This window comes from Mytilus galloprovincialis, chromosome 11 (genome assembly GCF_965363235.1).
Source record: "Mytilus galloprovincialis chromosome 11, xbMytGall1.hap1.1, whole genome shotgun sequence".
NCBI lineage: Eukaryota > Metazoa > Mollusca > Bivalvia > Mytilida > Mytilidae > Mytilus > Mytilus galloprovincialis.
Genome location: NC_134848.1, coordinates 4,761,012 through 4,778,729, shown reverse-complemented (window position 1 = coordinate 4,778,729; position 17,718 = coordinate 4,761,012). Strand labels below are relative to the sequence as shown.

The following is a 17,718-nucleotide window of genomic DNA, read 5'->3' as shown; positions in this document are numbered from 1 at the left end:
CTACAAAATAAACACAGAATGGAATTTTTTTTCTTTATCATAAAAAAATGTAGGTGAAAAAACTGTCAAAATAGGTGCAATTTGGGTACCGTCACGTTAAGGCCAAATAAAAATATATGTGGTTCCAGTTACCCTACCGTCCCTTCTTTTTCAGCTTAAGGAAGCTGGCTGTCATGTTTTGGAATTTTGGTCAGATTTTCAGGCATCCTCTGGTTTTATCCGTTGGAATGCATAAACAAATTTTGCCCGATAACCCCCATTTTTCTTTTTATAATTCTTTTACATGTACATGATGTGTAGTTTTAAAGCTGTCTGTTTAACATGTTTAAGTCTTTTAAAATTTTAATTACTTTTTAATAGTTTTTGAAGACTTTAACTTGTCAATAATAAAGCTATGAAAAGTCAAGAGAAAATATTTTCCCGCCAAAATTTCAATGGCTTATATATCGAAAACGAGCACAGCGACCTATATATTTTTTATGCTCTATGGATTCTTTTATTAATCCCCTATCAACATGATCAATATAAACTAAGCTTTTGAAAAGTTAATTACTATGAAACTGAGAAGCGAACTCCCTTAAAAATAGCCTACCCTAAAGATTTATTGCCATTTTTCATTAAGCACTGTTAAAGTCAGAATGTTGCGCCCATCGACTCAATGTAAAAAAAAACATAAAATAAAAAAAATCCCTACCTATCTACCCTAACTTTTTTTCAGATGTAACTGGAACCACACATACTTTTTTATTTGGCCTATTTACATGATTTATGACGTCTGGCAAGGCTATTTAATTTTTTTTCTGGGACACCTTCCTATGAATTTTCTGGGACACCTTCCTACGTATGTCATAGGAAGGCGTCCCAGAAAAAAAAATGAAAATAGCCTTGCCAGACGTTATAATTATTTGGACTAGTCAGCATGGTCAGGAATTCAATACCATTAATTGGTGGATTATACCTCAAATCTGATACTATCATAATTAAGATTGCTCAAATAGACTAGGGCTCGGTTAAGTATTGGGGTGAAGTAGATATAAAACACAGTCATACTTCACCTGAACAATGGAAGTTACTATACAGAAACAAAACAAACCTAATTAAGACTTCCCAAAACTCATCCCAAAACTCAAACCTTAAAATAAATCCATATGCTGTCAGGCAGCTTTGAAAGCAGAAAGTTAAGCCCGATGATACATTTTTTGTACATATACTGGTCCCAGGGGACGTACTTAACTTACAAGGTGCAATTATTCAATTTACACGTCGTAAAGTCTCACTGTGAACTTAAGATAAAGAATGACAATCAAAGCACCATCGCATGTTGATCTTGTTTAAATCTATATTCAAAATGACTTCGTGTCAAACATTGTGAATGTCATCCATATATTATCCATAAACATGATAAACTCCCTTTATATACACATTAGTGACACGAATTAAGAGAACTGTTAAAACTTCTAACAATACAATTGAAAGATGATAGATGAACTTCAAAACAAATGGGGTGTGAACGGAACTACATGTAGTGTCGATGTGGTATCCATGTACTATGGACACTGTGATTCTTGTTTCCACATGTTTTACTTATTTTAATATATATTATGCAACTGGTATGATCCCTTAAATATTTAACATTTCAAAGAAAACAGTAGTCAGAATACAGAGAAACTTTATATTAAAGCAGTATAATCGTTATTTACATGTACATGATGTAGATAAACGCGAAAAATAATTGTCCTCTCTAACATGTCTAAGGAGGTATAATAGTTGTGGTTCTTGCGATCTAAACACCATGATACGGAGAACGCTCTGATTGGCTTTTTAGCTCACCTATCCCGAAGGGACAAGTGAGCTTATGCCATCACTTGGCGTCCGTCGTCGTCCGTCGTCGTCTGTCGTCGTCCGTCGTCTGTCGTCGTAAACTATTTCAAGAATCTTCTCTGAAACCACTGGGCCAAATACTTTCAAACTTTAACTGAATGTTCCTTAGGGTATCTAATTTATAAATTGTATCCGAAGTTTTGATCTATCAACAAACATGGTCGCCATTGCTAAAAATAGAACATAGGGGTCAAATGCAGTTTTTGGCTTATAACTCAAAAACCAAAGCATTTAGAGCAAATCTGACATGGGGTAATATTGTTTATCAGGTCAAGATCTATCTGCCCTGAAAGGAGTAAGTTCGGTAAGTGCCATATTTGGCCCCAATTATAAAGTTCATGGTTACAAGACAATAATTGTTTTAAGTTGCCTTAGAGGCATGTGAGAAAGTTAAACAGAGCTTTTTTTGTCAAAGTTTAATTCTAACACGTTGATTTTTACATCCCAAAAAGGTCAAGATAAGGGATTTTAGTGAAATTTGACAAAATCAGCTGGATTTCAACCAAATAAAGGACCAGGAAACATAGAGCGCAGGCGTCGACAAACTTAATATTTAAATAAGACATGTTAAATGTCTTCACAAACATTATTTTAAAAGATCTTTGTTGTCGACGTATGCGCTCTATGTTTCCTGTCAAATAATCTTTGGAAATTTACCCATTTTCATTGATTTTTTCGCGAAAAATCAATATGAGTACAACTTGTGACGTCATAATGAAACGCAGAAACGTAAAATTTTCAACAAAATTGCTTATATCCTATCTAGTCAATTTATTAGCTATAATTTATCGTGATATTGGTCAATAAATCCGAATTTGAAATTTACGCTAAAAAAGGGGGCCATTTTCAGTCAGGGGACTTATTGAAATAAGTGATTTTTAAATCACTTATTTAAGTAGCAAATTCGAAGTTTTGTCACAAATTGTGATTTTGTAGTTTTACCAAAATTTTTAACACATAGATTTAAATAATATCTTTTTATTAGTAAAATTAAAAAAAAATGATTTTTTTGCTTCTTTTAGTAGCAAGGTTTATGCCTTTGATACTATCATTTAGCTGCAAATTCTATTTTAGTTGGAAAAAATGCTGTTATAATGGCTTTACATAATGGACTGATACTTTCTTAACATATTTTTCCCAGCAGTGGGAGTATTTTTCCTGTAAAGTTCAAGGTTTTATCTTTCAGATTATGTAATAAAATTCTACTGTTCGCGATAAAAATTTCACTGTTCGGGGGTGTTGAAATTAATGGGGGTTATTAAAATAATAATACTTAAAAAAGTGATTTTTGGGAAGGAAATTGAGGTATGATACTTAAACAAGTGATTTTTATGTCATTATCCTAGATTCAGTACAAGGTCATCACCTGAAATGACCTGGTCATCCTAGACAACACAGATGTTGGTTCTGATAAGTTTAGAAACATAATTAGTCCCTGGATCATTAGTATTCTATATTTTAAGCTACAGTAAAATTAAATCACTTCTTCTAGTGATCATTTTGTACTACTTAAATAGGTGATTATTGAAGAAAGACAACTCTTACTTCCATTCGTTATGGAAATAATGTTACTTGAATCAGTGATTTAGAAAATCACTCATTTAAGTAAGTCCCCTGACTGATTTTAGGACCTTATCGAACATACTCCTTTTCAGATGAATCAGACAACCTGTTGTTGGGTTGCTGCCCCTGAATTGGTAATTTTAAGGAAATTTTGCTGTTTTTAGCTCACCTGGCCCGAAGGGCCAAGTGAGCTTTTCTCACCACTTGGCGTCCGTCGTCCGTCGTCGTCGTCCGTCGTCGTCGTCGTTAACAATTTACATTTTGAACTTCTTCTAGAGAACCACTGAATGGAATGGAACCAAACATGGCATGAATGTTCCTTATGAGGTGCTGACCAAGTGTTGTTACTTTGTAGCCGATCCATCATCCAAGATGGCCGCCAGCGGGGGACTTAGTTTAACATAGGACCCTATGGGAAATGCATACAAATGACTTCTTTTAGAGAACCACTGAATTGAATGAAACCAAACATGGCATGAATGTTCCTTATGAGGTGCTGACCAAGTGTTGTTACTTTGTTGCCGATCCATCATCCAAGATGGCTGCTAGCCGGGGACTTAGTTTAACATAGGACCCTATGGGAAATGCATACAAATGACTTCTTTTAGAGAACCACTGAATGGAATAAAACCAAACATAGCATGAATGTTCCTTATTGGGTGCTGACCAAGTGTTGTTACTTTGTAGCCGATCCTTCATCCAAGATGGCCGCCAGCAGGGGACTTAGTTTAACATAGGACCCTATGGGAAATGCATACAAATGACTTCTTTTAGAGAACCACTGAATTGAATGAAACCAAACATGGCATGAATGTTCCTTATGAGGTGCTGACCAAGTGTTGTTACTTTGTTGCCGATCCATCATCCAAGATGGCCGCCAGCGGGGGACTTAGTTTAACATAGGACCCTATGGGAAATGCATACAAATGACTTCTTTTAGGGAACCACTGAATGGAATAAAACCAAACATAGCATGAATGTTCCTTATGGGGTGCTGACCAAGTGTTGTTACTTTGTAGCCGATCCTTCATCCAAAATGGCCGCCAGCAGGGGACTTAGTTTAACATAGGACCCTATGGGAAATGCATACAAATGACTTCTTTTAGAGAACCACTGAATTGAATGAAACCAAACATGGCATGAATGTTCCTTATGAGGTGCTGACCAAGTGTTGTTACTTTGTTGCCGATCCATCATCCAAGATGGCCGCCAGCGGGGGACTTAGTTTAACATAGGACCCTATGGGAAATGCATACAAATGACTTCTTTTAGAGAACCACTGAATGGAATAAAACCAAACATAGCATGAATGTTCCTTATGGGGTGCTGACCAAGTGTTGTTACTTTGTAGCCGATCCATCATCCAAGATGGCCGCCAGCGGGGGACTTAGTTTAACATAGGACCCTATGGGAAATGCATACAAATGACTTCTTCTAGAGAACCACTAAATGGAATGAAACCAAACATAGCATGAATGTTCCTTATGGAGTGCTGACCAAGTGTTGTTACTTTGTAGCCAATCCATCATCCAAGATGGCCGCCAGCGGGGGACTTAGTTTAACATAGGACCCTATGGGAAATGCATACAAATGACTTCTTTTAGAGAACCACTGAATGGAATGAAATCAAACATGGCATGAATGTTCCTAATGTGGTGCTGACCAAGTGTTGTTACTTTGTAGCCGATCCATTATCCAAGATGGACGCCAGCGGGGGACTTAGTTTAACATAGGACCCTATGGGAAATGCATACAAATGACTTCTTAACAACTGAATGGAATGAAACCAAACATTGCATGAATGTTCCTTATGCCGTGCTGACCATGTGTTGTTTCTTTGTAGCCCATCCATCATCCAAGATGGCCGCCAGCATGGGACTTAGTTTAACATAGGACCCTATGGGAAATGCATACAAATGACTTCTTTTAGAGAACCACTGAATGGAATGAAATCAAACATGGCATGAATGTTCCTAATGTGGTGCTGACCAAGTGTTGTTACTTTGTAGCCGATCCATTATCCAAGATGGCCGCCAGCAGGGACTTAGTTTAACATAGGACCCTATTGGAAATGCATACAAATGACTTCTTTTAGAGAACCACTGAATGGAATAAAACTAAACATTGCATGAATGTTCCTTATGAGGTGCTGACCAAGTGTTGTTACTTTGTAGCAGATCCATCATCCAAGATGGCCGCCAGCAGGGGACTTAGTTTAACATAGGACCCTATGGGAAATGCATACAAATGACTTCTTTTAGAGAACCACTGAATGGAATAAAACCAAACATGGCATGAATGTTCCTTATGAGGTGCTGACCAAGTGTTGTTACTTTGTAGCCGATCCATCATCCAAGATGGCCGCCAGCGGGGGACTTAGTTTAACATAGGACCCTATGGGAAATGCATACAAATGACTTCTTCTAGAGAACCACTAAATGGAATGAAACCAAACATAGCATGAATGTTCCTTATGGAGTGCTGACCAAGTGTTGTTACTTTGTAGCCAATCCATCTTAGTTTAACATAGGACCCTATGGGAAATGCATACAAATGACTTCTTTTAGAGAACCACTGAATGGAATGAAATCAAACATGGCATGAATGTTCCTAATGTGGTGCTGACCAAGTGTTGTTACTTTGTAGCCGATCCATTATCCAAGATGGACGCCAGCGGGGGACTTAGTTTAACATAGGACCCTATGGGAAATGCATACAAATGACTTCTTTTAGAGAACAACTGAATGGAATGAAACCAAACATTGCATGAATGTTCCTTATGCCGTGCTGACCATGTGTTGTTTCTTTGTAGCCCATCCATCATCCAAGATGGCCGCCAGCATGGGACTTAGTTTAACATAGGACCCTATGGGAAATGCATACAAATGACTTCTTTTAGAGAACCACTGAATGGAATGAAATCAAACATGGCATGAATGTTCCTAATGTGGTGCTGACCAAGTGTTGTTACTTTGTAGCCGATCCATTATCCAAGATGGCCGCCAGCAGGGGACTTAGTTTAACATAGGACCCTATGGGAAATGCATACAAATGACTTCTTTTAGAGAACCACTGAATGGAATAAAACATAACATAGCATGAATGTTCCTTATGGGGTGCTGACCAAGTGTTGTTACTTTGTAGCCGATCCATCATCCAAGATGGCCGCCAGCGGGGGACTTAGTTTAACATAGGACCCTATGGGAAATGCATACAAATGACTTCTTCTAGAGAATCACTAAATGGAATGAAACCAAACATAGCATGAATGTTCCTTATGGAGTGCTGACCAAGTGTTGTTACTTTTTAGCCGATCCATCATCCAAGATGGCTGCCAGCGGGGGACTTAGTTTAACATAGGACCCTATGGGAAATGCATACAAATGACTTCTTCTAGAGAACCACTAAATGGAATGAAACCAAACATAGCATGAATGTTCCTTATGGAGTGCTGACCAAGTGTTGTTACTTTGTAGCCAATCCATCATCCAAGATGGCCGCCAGCGGGGGACTTAGTTTAACATAGGACCCTATGGGAAATGCATACAAATGACTTCTTTTAGAGAACCACTGAATGGAATGAAATCAAACATGGCATGAATGTTCCTAATGTGGTGCTGACCAAGTGTTGTTACTTTGTAGCCGATCCATTATCCAAGATGGACGCCAGCGGGGGACTTAGTTTAACATAGGACCCTATGGGAAATGCATACAAATGACTTCTTTTAGAGAACAACTGAATGGAATGAAACCAAACATTGCATGAATGTTCCTTATGCTGTGCTGACCATGTGTTGTTTCTTTGTAGCCCATCCATCATCCAAGATGGCCGCCAGCATGGGACTTAGTTTAACATAGGACCCTATGGGAAATGCATACAAATGACTTCTTTTAGAGAACCACTGAATGGAATGAAATCAAACATGGCATGAATGTTCCTAATGTGGTGCTGACCAAGTGTTGTTACTTTGTAGCCGATCCATTATCCAAGATGGCCGCCAGCAGGGACTTAGTTTAACATAGGACCCTATTGGAAATGCATACAAATGACTTCTTTTAGAGAACCACTGAATGGAATAAAACTAAACATTGCATGAATGTTCCTTATGAGGTGCTGACCAAGTGTTGTTACTTTGTAGCAGATCCATCATCCAAGATGGCCGCCAGCAGGGGACTTAGTTTAACATAGGACCCTATGGGAAATGCATACAAATGACTTCTTTTAGAGAACCACTGAATGGAATAAAACCAAACATGGCATGAATGTTCCTTATGAGGTGCTGACCAAGTGTTGTTACTTTGTAGCCGATCCGCCATCCAAGATGGCCGCCAGTGGGGGACTTTTGAATGAAATTAAACATGTTCCTTTCCTTATCAATGAGGTTGTGTTGTCACTTTTAGCCAAATTTTATATTTTTTCATATGATTTCAAAAACCCAGTGATTTCATAGAATCAGGTGAGCGATACAGGCTCTTGAGAGCCTCTAGTTGGTTATTATCTTGAATATTATTATAGATAGAGATAAACTGTAAACAGGAATAATGTTCAGCAAAGTAAGATTTGCAAATAAGTCACCTTGATGGAAATGGTCAGTTGACCCCTTTAGGAGTTATTGCCCTTTATAGTCAATTTTTAACCATTTTTCGTAAATCTTAGTAATCTTTTACAAAAATCTTCTCCTCTGAAACTACTGGGCCAAATACTTCCAAACTTTAACTGAATGTTCCTTAGGGTATCTAGTTTGTAAATTGTATCCGAAGTTATGATCTATCAACAAACATGGTCGCCATTGCTAAAAATAGAACATAGGGGTCAAATGCAGTTTTTGGCTTATAACTCAAAAACCAAAGCATTTAGAGCAAATCTGACATGGGGTAATATTGTTTATCAGGTCAAGATCTATCTGCCCTGAAATTTTCAGATGAATCAGACAACCTGTTGTTGGGTTGCTGCCCCTGAATTGATAATTTTAAGGAAATTTTGCTGTTTTTGTTTATTATCTTGAATATAATTATAGATAGAAATAAACTGTAAACAGCAATAATGTTCAGCAAAGTAAGATCTTCAATTAAGTCAAATTGACCAAAATTGTCAATTGACCCCTTAAGGAGTTATTGCCCTTTAAAGACTTTTTTCACAATTTGTTCATCATGTTGACTTACTTTAAAAAATCTTCTCCTTTGAAACTGCTGTATCAATTTCAGCCAAACTTAGGCTAAATGAGTTTCAGAGTATCTAGTATAAATTTTATATTTTATTTCCTTGTATGTCAAGAAACATAGCTCCTATGGCTAAAATAGAACATAGGAGAAAATGATTATTTTTTTTGGCTTTTGAAGAAAATAGGACGATCCAAAAAACATTTAAATAAATTGAAAAGCCAAAATAATCATTGATGAGAGATTTAACCAAAAGAATTAAGGTGAGCAATTCAGGCTCTTCAGAGCCTCTTGTTTTTATTTGGTATCATATGGCTTTGAAACTTTGTAAACTGTTTTATAATATACTAAGCTTAAATCATGCCAAGTTTTATCAGAATTTGTCAAGTTTTAGGCCCCTAATAGGCCCAAGACAACAATTAATGACCCCGCTTTTCGTTCTCCACAAATCATGCAAATATAGTTCCTTTTAATTAGATTTTTTTGGGTGGAAATGAAAGAAGAGAGATGAAATAAATTTTTGGATGTTGTATTTAAACTGATTTTGATATGGAATGAGTGATTAGGCCAAGTGCAAAAAGGTAATATTTACAGTTTTTGGAACATCTCTTGACTTTGTCAATAAGGGTATGGATGTGTATTGGCTCAATTTGTAAAAGTGATTGGTTCAATCTTTCTGAATTTTAGATATATATTTGGACTACAAAACGGACTAGGACTTTACATTACACCAAAAAAAAATTGACAAAAGTGCATGGTGCAATTTTTTTAATGATGCAAAACGTTATACATGTGGCCTGATAATAGAACCATGCGATTTAACGTCTCGGGTGTTTTCCTATAGTAATAATAGAACCATGCGGTCTATCTGATAATCCGAAAAACGTAATTAACCCTCATTCATGATATATTTATTTTATAAACATCTTTAAATTTGTGAAATTTGGCTAGTACAGACGAGATTTAACTCTTATAATAATCTCATTTAGTTTAGTTTGGTATTATTTCGATTGAAGAACCCCAAAGACTTTTTAGGAATATAGTTTTTGTCTCCATAAAAGACGCTTAACCATGTTAACTGTCCTTGTCATTTTTTGGTCTTTGGCTTGTTTTGACATTTTGTAAACATGACTTCAGCGATTTGTTGTTTTGTTAAAAGTTTTGTTTAATGGTACTCTATACTGTTATTCTTGTCACCGTGATGAAGTTATAATAATACAAGATGAAATGACCTCTGATACAGAACATCTGGAATAAGTATGGTATCGACAAAGACCCAAATTTAATGTACAAAAAAAAACATTAACATGAACAAGGCAACAGTACCAGTTTAAACATAGTAAATAAAGGTTAACTGAAATATTGTTGGGGTTGGAAGAAGTTATTGTATATATATTCATTGAAATTGAAATTACAAAATCACAGGAACAATATCCATGATTTTATTTAAAATCATAAAGGTAAGTACCAACACCTTTTTGCCAAAATATACTGATACTTTTTTTATTTTTTACAGAGGTCAATTCAAATGGCCCATTATTTTTTAAAATGGCCCATTGAATTTATTTTCGAGGGGCCCTGGGACCATAGTGAAAAAAACCTTCCAGATCACTGGGTAATCACATTTTTAACCCTTGTACCAGATCACTTTATGTAATCTCTTTCCCACCATTTTAAGGCTTGTGCAGTTTGCAGGCTGTTGTAAATCGCTGTCAGTAACCATGGTAACACAATTTATTTTGCACGTCTAGTATATCAAATGGTCGTCCCCTTAGATAAACGTGATTATCAAAATAAATTTCATCTAGGCTACATGTATATGTTATTACATTTTAATAATGTATCACTAATCATAGATGTGGGGTAATTGTTTTTTATCTTCAGAAAATTTGAATTAGTTGTGATAACAATGTTAACAATTGTTTAACAAAAACACTGTGATATAACAAATAGACAGGTACATGTATGTGAACCATAGGTTTCACTCTTCGAATTACAGAATTCCCCGTATCTAGCCCCCTCCTTTACTCTAGCAATCTGAAACATGAATTAGATATCACATGCCTGTCTTGTGTACAAGTACATACCACAAAATATGCACCTGCAATCAAGAAATTTCGATTAGATAAGTACACATTGTTCTTTATAAAATCTGAATTACGAGGGAACTGTATGACCTTCACTGTATTGTCAGCAAATTTTATTGGCATTCCATTCTTCAAATTACATTTAATAATATTAGACCCAGGATTTTTTTTTTACAGGTTCACATCTGTTTATAAACATGATAAATAAACTCATCAAAGATACCAGGATTGAAATTTTGTATTTGTGCCAGACGCGCGTTTTGTCTACAAAAGACTCATCAGTGACATTCAAATAAAAAAAAAGTTAAAATGGCCAAATAAAGTACGAAGATTAAGACCATTGAGGACCAAAAATTCATAAAAGTTTTGCAAAATACAGCTAAGGTAATCTATTCCTGAGGTAGAAAAGCCTTAGTATTTCAAAAATTCAAAGTTTTGTATACAGTTATAATTATGACCATATCAATGATAATTTACATGTTTAACATTTTATATAAATCTTTATTTGCAGATTCTGATCAGGCTTATTGACTGGTGGCAGATGGGGTAAAAATGTATGTAATATAAAGTGGCATTAAGACCATGACGACAGACTGTACAATAACATGCTGAAGTTGCAATAAGAGTTTGATGAAGGCCCACGTGTAATCCCCTATTGACAATTGCAGAACTCTGGCCAACAGATTTCACATTGGGTATTTAACATGTTTAATCATTTAATCATATTGATAATTAGTCATCCGAATCTGACGCATTTGCTTAATGAAAAGTTGGTCAGAACTGCTATACATGTGTCAATGAAAACTATGGCAATCATATCCCTCAGAGCATTCTGCTCTTTGATTTTCATGATATTTGCGCTTTGCCGTCTCTGATTTCCGATTCTTGACTTCCGAGCGATGACCTATCTTAAGATGCTTAAATACATCTCGACTGTTCATTAAGTTTTCATTCTTGAGAAATAAGTCTTTGAAATTAATAACTACCATTTCTGGTGTACCGTTGCTATAACCTGATAACCTGATCAACAATCCCGGATCAATTGGAAAAAATCACAGAATATGAATGAAACCCGGATCCCCATACCTATTTTTTGTTTGAAAACCAATCTGTCTTGATCATGATGAGTTTTACTAAAACATGTTGTTTTCGTCTTGTTATTTGATATTTTTTCTACTTTTGTGAATGGATTTTGTGGACTTTTCTTTATGATTATATAAATCAACAATGTCAAGCATCATTTTTTCACTTGTCCACGGTGAACAAAGACACACAAAATTGCTTGTCCGGTCAATGAGCTTTTCTCATCACTTGGCGTCCGTTGTCCGGCGTCCGTTGTCCGGCGTCCGTCGTCCGTAAACTTTTACAAAAATCTTCTCCTCTGAAACTACTTGGCCACGATCATCCTTGGGGTATCTAGTTTAAAAAATGTGTTCAATGACCTGGCCATTAAACCAAGATGGTCACCATGGCTAAAAATAGAACACAGGGGTAAAATGTATATTTTGGCTTATATCTTAAAAACCAAAGCATTTAGAGCAAATCTGACGTGGGTTAAATTGTTGATCAGGTCAAGATCTATCTGCCCTGAAATTTTCAGACGAATATGACAACCTGTTGTTGGGTTGCTGCCCCTGAATTGGTAATTTTAAGGAAATTTTGCAGTTTTTGGTTATTATCTTGAATACTATTATAGATAGAGATAAACTGTAAACAGCAATAATGTTCAGCAAAATAAGACCTTCAAATAAGTCAACATGACCAAAATTGTCAGTCAACCCCTTAAAGGGAAATCACACTATTTAAACTACTAATAATAATTCATTGAAATTTTGCATTTAGACAGATCATACTTATTTCAATATTTTAGGCGAAAAAAAAATTGGGGTCACCGATGTTGTTTTCGAGATATGACGTCATCAAAAAGTAAAGAATTGCGTTATACCGTAATATAGAAATAGCGCTCAAAAATGTTAAAAGAAGGCAAAATTATTGAAAAACGATGTTTAACTGGTCTAACTAAAACAGTCAATTGTAACTTTTATCTTTTACACATTTATTTTTCTCAGTTTCCTTATTTTTTAAGGCCTTTTTACATTTCCCGCCATTTTTAATTGCCGTTTATTATAGATTTTTCTTGAAATAAAAAAAATCTACTAATGTTTTTTCCTTCAAACTTCTGCATTAGTTGCAGCTTCAGGGGAGATTTTAAAAGCATTAATAAAAAAGGGGGGTCACCGATGTTTTAAATCCGCTACAGTGGAAATAATCTTATTGTATCAATTTTTGGCGGGAATTATAACTTTTCTCTTAACGTTATAGAACGACGTTGCTAGCATAGCAGCATTTCTTGCAATGCTTGGAACTATTGGGTTAAATTATATATATATTTTTTTTTATATAATAATGTTTTTTTAAGGTATTTTGATTATTCATTATTAAACATACAGTAACAGTTTATTAAAAAGTAATTGTCAAAGTTGGAGTCATCTAAATTTCTTAATTGCATTTGTTGTATAGGAAAAACTAATGTGTGCCTCATGCCGTATAAAAAAATTAATTTACGGCTTGCAGATTTAGAATCTTCTACTTCGGAAGATTGAGGGTATCTGGGCTGAAAAGTAACACGTTCCATTTAGACTACAATCAGAATAAATTCACTAACTTATACATTGCACCGGGAAGATAAAACCCGAAATGCCGTGTTTAAAAAGCCACAAACTCGGTACTTTAAAAAAAAGCCCTCAATGACACCGTTTTCGGAAGAAATTTAAAATTGGCTAACATTTCTGTTATTACACAACGCTCCATAATCGACACAAATTAAGTTAGAGTTCGAGTTTTATTTTGATTTCGAATATTTTTTCCAGTAAGAATTCTAGTTTAAGCTCGAGTTACACTTAGAAACTCCTTGAGTTATTCTGATAGATAGAGTAAAAATTCTGGTAAGAGTTTAAATTTTGAGATCCGATGAAATTAAGAGTAAGAATGTGGTTTCTATTTTCTGTTGTTGCACCTCTTTTTGTTTGAATGTATATTCTTTTATCACATTTATCTTTCATTGTGGTAAATGACCTATTTTTAGCTCACCTGGCCCGAAGGGCCAAGTGAGCTTTTCTCACCACTTGGCGTCCGTCGTCCGTCGTCGTCCGGCGTCGTCCGTCGTCGTCGTCGTTAACAATTTACATTTTGAACTTCTTCTAGAGAACCACTGAATGGAATGGAACCAAACATGGCATGAATGTTCCTTATGAGGTGCTGACCAAGTGTTGTTACTTTGTAGCCGATCCATCATCCAAGATGGCCGCCAGCGGGGGACTTAGTTTAACATAGGACGCTATGGGAAATGCATACAAATGACTTCTTTTAGAGAACCATTGAATGGAATGAAACCAAACATGGCATGAATGTTCCTTATGAGGTGCTGACCAAGTGTTGTTACTTTGTTGCCGATCCATCACCCAAATGGCCGCCAGCCAGGGACTTAGTTTAACATAGGACCCTATGGGAAATGCATACAAATGACTTCTTTTAGAGAACCACTGAATGGAATAAAACCAAACATAGCATGAATTATCCTTATGGGGTGCTGACCAAGTGTTGTTACTTTGTAGCCGATCCATCATCCAAGATGGCCGCCAGCGGGGGACTTAGTTTAACATAGGACCCTATGGGAAATGCATACAAATGACTTCTCCTAGAGAACCACTAAATGGAATGAAACCAAACATAGCATGAATGTTCCTTATGGAGTGCTGACCAAGTGTTGTTACTTTGTAGCCGATCCATTATCCAAGATGGCCACCAACGGGGACTTAGTTTAACATAGGACCCTATTGGAAATGCATACAATAGTTATCAAAAGTACCAGGATTATAATTTTATACGCCAGACGCGCGTTTCATCTTCATAAGACTCATCAGTGACGCTCAGATCAAAATAGTTAAAAAGCCAAATAAATACAAAGTTGAAGAGCATTGAGGATCAAAAATTCCTAAAAGTTGTGCCAAATATGGCTAAGGTAATCTACTCCTGGGGTAAGAAAATCCTTAGTTTTTCGAAGAATTCAAAGTTTTGTAAAAGGAAAATTTATAAAATGACCATATAATTGATATTCATGTCAACACCGAAGTACTGACTACTGGGCTGGTGATACCCTCGGGGACGAAACGTCCACCAGCAGTGGCATCGACCCAGTGGTGTAAATAGTTATCAAAAGTACCAGGATTATAATTTTATACGCCAGACGCGCGTTTCATCTTCATAAGACTCATCAGTGACGCTCAGATCAAAATAGTTAAAAAGCCAAATAAATACAAAGTTGAAGAGCATTGAGGATCAAAAATTCCTAAAAGTTGTGCCAAATATGGCTAAGGTAATCTACTCCTGGGGTAAGAAAATCCTTAGTTTTTCGAAGAATTCAAAGTTTTGTAAAAGGAAAATTTATAAAATGACCATATAATTGATATTCATGTCAACACCGAAGTACTGACTACTGGGCTGGTGATACCCTCGGGGACGAAACGTCCACCAGCAGTGGCATCGACCCAGTGGTGTAAATAGTTATCAAAAGTACCAGGATTATAATTTTATACGCCAGACGCGCGTTTCATCTTCATAAGACTCATCAGTGACGCTCAGATCAAAATAGTTAAAAAGCCAAATAAATACAAAGTTGAAGAGCATTGAGGATCAAAAATTCCTAAAAGTTGTGCCAAATATGGCTAAGGTAATCTACTCCTGGGGTAAGAAAATCCTTAGTTTTTCGAAGAATTCAAAGTTTTGTAAAAGGAAAATTTATAAAATGACCATATAATTGATATTCATGTCAACACCGAAGTACTGACTACTGGGCTGGTGATACCCTCGGGGACGAAACGTCCACCAGCAGTGGCATCGACCCAGTGGTGTAAATAGTTATCAAAAGTACCAGGATTATAATTTTATACGCCAGACGCGCGTTTCATCTTCATAAGACTCATCAGTGACGCTCAGATCAAAATAGTTAAAAAGCCAAATAAATACAAAGTTGAAGAGCATTGAGGATCAAAAATTCCTAAAAGTTGTGCCAAATATGGCTAAGGTAATCTACTCCTGGGGTAAGAAAATCCTTAGTTTTTCGAAGAATTCAAAGTTTTGTAAAAGGAAAATTTATAAAATGACCATATAATTGATATTCATGTCAACACCGAAGTACTGACTACTGGGCTGGTGATACCCTCGGGGACGAAACGTCCACCAGCAGTGGCATCGACCCAGTGGTGTAAATAGTTATCAAAAGTACCAGGATTATAATTTTATACGCCAGACGCGCGTTTCATCTTCATAAGACTCATCAGTGACGCTCAGATCAAAATAGTTAAAAAGCCAAATAAATACAAAGTTGAAGAGCATTGAGGATCAAAAATTCCTAAAAGTTGTGCCAAATATGGCTAAGGTAATCTACTCCTGGGGTAAGAAAATCCTTAGTTTTTCGAAGAATTCAAAGTTTTGTAAAAGGAAAATTTATAAAATGACCATATAATTGATATTCATGTCAACACCGAAGTACTGACTACTGGGCTGGTGATACCCTCGGGGACGAAACGTCCACCAGCAGTGGCATCGACCCAGTGGTGTAAATAGTTATCAAAAGTACCAGGATTATAATTTTATACGCCAGACGCGCGTTTCATCTTCATAAGACTCATCAGTGACGCTCAGATCAAAATAGTTAAAAAGCCAAATAAATACAAAGTTGAAGAGCATTGAGGATCAAAAATTCCTAAAAGTTGTGCCAAATATGGCTAAGGTAATCTACTCCTGGGGTAAGAAAATCCTTAGTTTTTCGAAGAATTCAAAGTTTTGTAAAAGGAAAATTTATAAAATGACCATATAATTGATATTCATGTCAACACCGAAGTACTGACTACTGGGCTGGTGATACCCTCGGGGACGAAACGTCCACCAGCAGTGGCATCGACCCAGTGGTGTAAATAGTTATCAAAAGTACCAGGATTATAATTTTATACGCCAGACGCGCGTTTCATCTTCATAAGACTCATCAGTGACGCTCAGATCAAAATAGTTAAAAAGCCAAATAAATACAAAGTTGAAGAGCATTGAGGATCAAAAATTCCTAAAAGTTGTGCCAAATATGGCTAAGGTAATCTACTCCTGGGGTAAGAAAATCCTTAGTTTTTCGAAGAATTCAAAGTTTTGTAAAAGGAAAATTTATAAAATGACCATATAATTGATATTCATGTCAACACCGAAGTACTGACTACTGGGCTGGTGATACCCTCGGGGACGAAACGTCCACCAGCAGTGGCATCGACCCAGTGGTGTAAATAGTTATCAAAAGTACCAGGATTATAATTTTATACGCCAGACGCGCGTTTCATCTTCATAAGACTCATCAGTGACGCTCAGATCAAAATAGTTAAAAAGCCAAATAAATACAAAGTTGAAGAGCATTGAGGATCAAAAATTCCTAAAAGTTGTGCCAAATATGGCTAAGGTAATCTACTCCTGGGGTAAGAAAATCCTTAGTTTTTCGAAGAATTCAAAGTTTTGTAAAAGGAAAATTTATAAAATGACCATATAATTGATATTCATGTCAACACCGAAGTACTGACTACTGGGCTGGTGATACCCTCGGGGACGAAACGTCCACCAGCAGTGGCATCGACCCAGTGGTGTAAATAGTTATCAAAAGTACCAGGATTATAATTTTATACGCCAGACGCGCGTTTCATCTTCATAAGACTCATCAGTGACGCTCAGATCAAAATAGTTAAAAAGCCAAATAAATACAAAGTTGAAGAGCATTGAGGATCAAAAATTCCTAAAAGTTGTGCCAAATATGGCTAAGGTAATCTACTCCTGGGGTAAGAAAATCCTTAGTTTTTCGAAGAATTCAAAGTTTTGTAAAAGGAAAATTTATAAAATGACCATATAATTGATATTCATGTCAACACCGAAGTACTGACTACTGGGCTGGTGATACCCTCGGGGACGAAACGTCCACCAGCAGTGGCATCGACCC

The 17,718-nt window shown here is 36.3% G+C and overlaps 1 long non-coding RNA gene across 2 annotated transcripts in view; it reads left to right on the top strand.

The window, feature by feature from the left end:
* The window catches only part of LOC143051559 (uncharacterized), a 428,761-nt gene that overhangs the window by 1,102 nt on the left and 409,941 nt on the right, over nucleotides 1-17,718 (top strand). For both annotated transcript variants that reach the window (XR_012970828.1, XR_012970829.1), the window contains exon 2: nucleotides 11,203-11,386. This is a non-coding gene — a long non-coding RNA (uncharacterized LOC143051559). The remainder of the gene's footprint in view (nucleotides 1-11,202; nucleotides 11,387-17,718) is intronic.